The 6,778-nt window shown below is 39.7% G+C and overlaps 1 pseudogene; it reads left to right on the top strand.

Moving 5' to 3' along the window:
* Positions 1-964: 964 nt before the first annotated feature.
* The window catches only part of LOC102841549, a 25,572-nt pseudogene continuing 19,758 nt past the window's right edge, over positions 965-6,778 (top strand).

Here is a 6,778-nt window from a genome sequence, read left to right as displayed (position 1 = left end):
TCAAGTCAGATTCAGAAGAGGACATGGAATGACGGATATCATTGCTGATGTCAAATGGATCTTAGCTGAAAGTAGAGAACACCAGAAAGATGTTAATTGACTATGCAAAGGCAATCAACTGTGTGGATCCTAGCAAACTATGGATAACATTGTGATGAATGAGTATTCCAGAACACTTAATTGTTCTCATGAGTAACCTGTACATAGATCAAAAGGCAGTTATTTTAACAGAATAAGGAGATACGGAATGGTGTAAAATCAGGAAAGATGTGTGCCAGGATTGTATTCATTCACCATGCTTCTTCAATCTGTATGCTGAGAAAATTACCTGAGGAGCTAGGTTATTTAAAGAACATTGGCATTAAGATTGGAGGAAGACTCATTAACAACCTGCCATATGCATATAACACAACCTTGCTTGCTGGAAGTGAAAAGCACCTGGAGATCAAAGATTAAACCTTTAATATGGATTGCACCTCAATGTAAAAAAAAAAATCCTGCAGCTGGAATAATAAATAGCAACATGACAAATAAAAAAAGATTGAAGTCAGAGACTTCATTTTGCTTGGATCTACAATCAACACTCATGGAAACAGTAGTCAACAAACCAAATGCATTCTGTAAATCTACTGCAAAATACCTCTTTAAAGTGCTTGAGAGCAAAGATGTCAGTTTCAGCGCTCAAGTTCACCTGACTCAAACCCTGATATTTTTCAGTTGTCTCATATGCTGTGGAAGTTGGACAATGAATAAGACCTCAGACAAATCAATGTATTTGAATTATGGTGTTGGGGACGAAATTAACATGGCGTCTCTGCAGAACAAACAAATCTGTGTTGGAAGAAGTACAACCAGAGTGCTCCTTAGAAGCCAAGATCTAGTTTCATTAATAATAATAATAATAATAATAATAATAAAAGGCTGCAGAAGACCAGGGGGGGCCTCAAAGCAAGGCCAGGAGAGTATGCTTTATTGGGAGGGAGTACCTGACCCTCTGAACCAAGGGACTAGTATTTACCAGCCCTTCCCTGAGATCTCCCAATCAACATTCGCCCTCACACTGCCACATGCTGGTGTGGCTTTGCGGTTACAACCTGGCAAGTCTTGGTTACAGCATAAGGTGGTGCAGCAAAACAAGGCTGTAGAGGGACAGAAGAGACTGTTGCTGGTGGATAAGGGGACAGACGAGTTACTGCGTTGGCGGCAACTCACTGACCCTGAAGAAATGGCCCATCTAGGGCTGTCACCTGCCCCTGACCCCTGACCCCTGACCCCTGGGAGTTCAAAGAAGGTCTTGGGGTTTCTGGCAGCCTTGTCGCTGAGGCTGGCGGGAAGTATGTGAGTGGCCCCCCAAATAGGTTCTACTTGCACAGTGACAAGCCCCAGCCTGGTCAGTTCATCTGCTCTGTGGACTCAGGCTTGTCAATTCCGACTCTGGCCTCCGTGCCCAGGGCCAACTCATTGAAGTGAACGGGCAGAATGTGGAGGAGTTGCGTCTCGCTGAGGTGGTAGCCCTCATCAAAGTGCGTGAGGATGAGACCCGGCTGCTGGTGTTGGACCCCGAAACCGACGAGCACCTCAAGCGCCTACGGGTCACACCCACATAGAAGCACATGCAAGGTGTGCTGACATGCCCCATCTCCATTGGGGCCAGTCCTGCCCAGCTCAACAGCGGCTCAGCATGCTCATCTTGAATCGATCTGCCTGGCTTGGGCAAGAACACGGAGAACAGCAACAGCTGGAACCTGATTCTCTTCCAGGAGAACGGCCTGCACCTAAGCCTCACAGTGGCTGAGGCCAAGAAGAAGGTGCAGGGTACGCGGATCATCAAGCAGGCACTGCTTGTGCTTTGGTTGTTGTTGTTGTTAGGTACCATCGAGTCGGTACCGACTTAAGCACAGCAGAACTAAACACTGCCCGATCCTGGACCAACCTCACTACTGTTGCCACGCTTGAGTCCATTGATGCTGCGACTTGGCCAATCCATCTCGTTGGCGGTCTTCCTCTTTTTCTCTAACCCCTCCACCTTACCAAACATGATATCCTTCTCCAGTGACTGGTTCCCAATATATCCGAAGTATGAGAGATGAAGTTTGGCCACCTTGGCTTCCAAGGAGCACTCTGGCTGCACTTCTTCCAAAACGTATCTATTGGTTCTTTTGACAGTCCACGGCACTTTCAATATTCTCCTCCAACACCATAACTCAAAAGCATCTTGCTTTGGAGCAGCAAGCAAATCTTCAGCAACTTCTGAGCCCAACCTGGACCCTGGCCCATCCGCCTCCCCGTGTGGACCTTGGGGCGCCTGGATTGCACCTGCACTACACTCCTGAGTCTCCCTGGACTTGAGAGGGCACCCCTACCCCAGAAGAAATGGTGACCCACTGCTGCCAGCACCACCACTGATAAAGCCAATAGAAACCTTGCCCGCCTGCCCACCTGCCCGCCTGCCGATGTGCTGGGAACGTGTTACAGAAAGAAGGGGAGAGAGACTCTGAGATCTGAGAGACATCATGGAGAGATGGAGAAGAATTAGAGACGGAGAACAGAGCGGTGCTGTGAGAGTGTGGCTGGACCCCAGATCCACTAATGTAAAGGAATTTATTTTTTATTTCTTTCCAAGAACTCTCTGGCTCTGCACACGTTCCCACTTGGTAGCAAAGCCCCCGCCCAGGCCCCTCCGGGACTCTCTCTCTCAATAACTACAATAAAAACAGGCCTTTCTCTGTAAAAAATTTAAAAAATAAAAATTACAGATAATATGCTAAACCTACTAAACTTTTAATGGAAATTAATAGCATGAGAAATTATGTCATACCAAAATATACTAAAAATTATCTTTTATAAAAATCTCACATTGCTTTATTAAGCTCAATCCGATGATGTAATTTTCAAAAGAAATGGTAAGTATATAGACTCCTATGTTATTAGTTTTCTAATTTTTAAGCAAAGTAGGTATGTATGTGTGTTTGTAGGTGGTCCATGCTGTCTTTGCCTCAGTTATAAAGATGTTGTTATTGTTGTTGCTGTTAAGTGCCTTTGAGTTGTTTCCTGCTCATAGTGACCCTATAAGATTTCCAAAGAGTGGCTGGTGAGTTACAACTACCACTTTGCAGTTCAAACAACCTTGCAGTTTGGTGCTTATCCTAAGCGTCACACCAGGACACCAGTTATAAAGATACGTAGAAAAAAGCAAAGGAAGTTGGAAAATAATAGAACAAGCAACATCATCTGTTGCATGCCTGTGATGTGACTAATTTATCTCTAATTTTCTCAACCAACTAAAATTATGCAGCTTGTAAAGTTTATAATTTTTTACATGTTCTTCATTTTATAAATGAAGAAATTCTGATTGAGAGAGATATGAACTTGTTCAGAACCAGAATATTAAGATAGCATCATTTCAAATCATTTGCTGTTTCTGTCACTTTACAAAAAAAAGAAAATTTCAGTGTTTTAATTTGTGCTTTCACAACATTTGTCCTACCTTATATAATGTTTTTGCATAGTATTATAATTATTGATGAAAAGTATGTCTGTGTTTGATTACAAGTTCTTTACATGATGATATTTTAGACTATTAGCCATACATTCTCCCCCCTTTCCCCATAGTGCTAACAATGAGCTTTGTACATAGAGAAGGCTAAAGGAATTTAATTACAGATGGAAAACATGTTTTGAAATTGACTTGTTAAATGCATTCTATCATTAGTATATCTTTTAGTTTTTAGTAATTACCTTGTCGACTGTGATTTAATGCATCTCTAAAGTCTTTTCTTGGTTTTTCTTTGTGTGTTTTTGAAAAACTGCTTCAGAAATGACTTGAGTTAAAATAACTCATCTGAAAAGAGGTTGGTTTGGTGAAGTTAGTGACAATATGTAAATTGGGGAAAAAAAATCACAGAAAAGTTTTCTTTTTAATGTTTGTATTCATACAGTTTTGATTATGATATAACTTTTTATGTTGTTATTAAGTGCCATCAAGTCGGTTCCAACCCATAGCAACCCTGTATAGGATTTCTGGAGAGAGACTGGTGAGCTTGAACCACCGACCTGGCTGTTCAAATGACTTTGCAGTCCAGCACATTAACCCACAATGCCACACCAGGACAAATTAAAATTTATGTAGCAAAATGATTGCAATTTTAATATATATGCTTCCAGATAAACACTTTATTTTGAGACTGTGGGTTACAGAGCTATAAACAGAAAGTTGGCAAACCAGGAGTATGAAAACATGTCATCCTTCTCACATACTCGTTTTTGTTGCCTTTGTGGTGATGTGGTGGATAAAGCTCTCAGCTACAAACCAAGAGGTGACAAGTTAGAACCTACCAGTCACTCTACAGGAGAACAATGTGGCAGTTTTGCTCTCTAAAAATTTAGTCTTGGAAACCCTATATAGCAATTCAACTGTTCTATAGAGTCATTATGGATTGGAATTGATTCAAAGGCAATGGGTTTTTGGTTTGTTTTGTCTAAATTCTTTTCTACACCTCTGATTTTATAGTAATCATATAAACACATTTCTATGCTCAAATCAAATATAATCTATCTAGATATGGACGGTTCTGTGCCCTGTTGCAATACCTCCAAATTCTTATCCATTTTTATAAAATAACTTTTCCCCATTGTCTCATCAATATGGAATATACATCAAATGAAATACACTATTCTAGTTTTAAATAAGGCCAAACTTAGTTCACAATACCATAAGTAATATGTCACAATGGAAATAATTGCCTTTGTTCTTCCCCAAGTTGCTATTGATGTTGTGGTTGTTACTTACCGTCAGTCAGCGAGCTAACTCCCACTCATGGCAACCCCATGAACAGACTGCAATGCTGCCTAGTTTTATGCTATCCTCAGGAATGGTAGTGTTCTATAATCCATTGCTGTAGCCGCTGTGAAATTTTAGTGACTTCCAGTGCAGAGGGCTCATATTTCATTAGTATACAAGGCAAAAATTTGTTGTGATTAATTGCATTTTTACTGGATAATTTTGGAAATTAATTGCTAGACATTTCTTCCCAAATCTGAAAACTTTGCTGAAACATGTCCAATACTAGTTTTCAGATACCTGGCTGATATTTGAAATTCTGGTGATATTCCAGAAACACAGCAACAAGCAGGAGACTATAATATGACAAAATGACAGATGTGGTGTATGTGTATGTAGGTGGTCCAAAAACCACAGATTTTTTTTTTCCCTACCATAGAAAAAACAGCACTGAGGTTGAAATCAGACAGACTTGGTTTGCAATTCTAGCTATGTAACCGGTCTTTACATTATTATCTGCTTTATATAGATTTTTATGGTGATTAAATTAGAAGATTTGTTTCGTATCTAGCATGTTTCTTGGCATATGTTAGACAGTAAAATGTGTTATTCTTTTTTTTTATGTGGCTTCATTTATGATTTCCTGTTTCAATACAGAGTGAGTTAATGGTGTGAAACATGATTGTACTTAATTTTCATTTCCTGAAATACCTTCTATCAGAAATACTTGTTGTTGTTTTTTTAATGAATAAATAATTCATCCAGAGATCTGTCCACAGTTTTTCCAGTGATGAAGATGCTCTTTATACATTTATTTTACTCATACCCACATCTCAGGTCCCAGTTTTCAACATTCATATTCTTAGTGGACACAGAATAGGGGGGGAAAGAAGAAGAAGAAGAAAACTAAAACTGAATGTTGGGGAGGATTTTTGTTTTCTTTACATTGGGTTACAGTCCATACTGAAGGCTATTATCTGTATTCTTCCTCAGTAGGTATTTTAAGTACTCTTTGTTTTCAGCAAGCAAGGTGGCAACATCTGCATATTGCAGGTTGTTAATGAGTCTTCCTCTAATCCTGATTCAATGCTGCTTTTTTGTTTTTGATTTTTCATATAATACAACGTCTTGGATTATTTGCTCAACATACATGCTGAATAAGTATGATGAAAGAAAACTATCCAGATTCATACATTTCCGTATTTTAAACCATTCATTGTCCCCTTTGAGTCCTGGTATAGAGCTGTAGGATAAAGCACTAGACCACAAAGTCAGTTTGAACCACAAGATTGGCAGTTCAAACTCACCAGCTGCTCCTTGGAAACCCTGTTCAGGGTTACTATGAGTCGAACCAACTTGATGGCACTTAACAGCAACAATAAACGCCCCTTGTTCTGTTTGAACATCTAGCACTTGGTCTATGTATAGGTTCCTCATGAACACAATTAAATGTTCTGGAATATTCATTCTCCTTAATATTGTACATACCTTGTCATAATTCACACAGTTGAAAGCCTTTGCATAGTCAATAAAGGACAGGTAAACATTTTTCTGGTATGATTTGCTTTCACAAAGAGCCACTGATGTCTGCAGTGATATCCATTGTTCCACGTCCTCGTCTGAATCTGACTTGAATCTCAGATAGTTCCCTTTCAATGTACTGTTTAGCCATTTTTAATTATCTTTAGCAAAATTTTACTTGCATGTGGTATTAATGATATTGTCTGATGATATCCACATTCCACTGAGTAACCTCTCTTTGGAGCAAACACAAATATACATCTCTTCCAATCAGTTGACCAGGGCATAGATGTGTGATTGCTTCCAGTAGTGCATCAGTTTGTCGAAAGATTTCAATTTGTATTCCATCAATTCCTGGAGCCCTGTTCTTTGCCAATGCCTTCAGTGCGCCTTGGTCTTTTCCTTTAGTACAATTAGATCTTGAGCATATATCTCTTAAAATGGTTGAGCACCGGCCATTTCCTTTCTTTTTTTTTT

The sequence above is a fragment of the Chrysochloris asiatica genome, unplaced genomic scaffold (genome assembly GCF_000296735.1).
Source record: "Chrysochloris asiatica unplaced genomic scaffold, ChrAsi1.0 scaffold00240, whole genome shotgun sequence".
Taxonomy (NCBI): domain Eukaryota; kingdom Metazoa; phylum Chordata; class Mammalia; order Afrosoricida; family Chrysochloridae; genus Chrysochloris; species Chrysochloris asiatica.
Note: the sequence above shows the minus strand (reverse complement) of the source record. Positions and strands in the feature narration are given on the sequence as shown.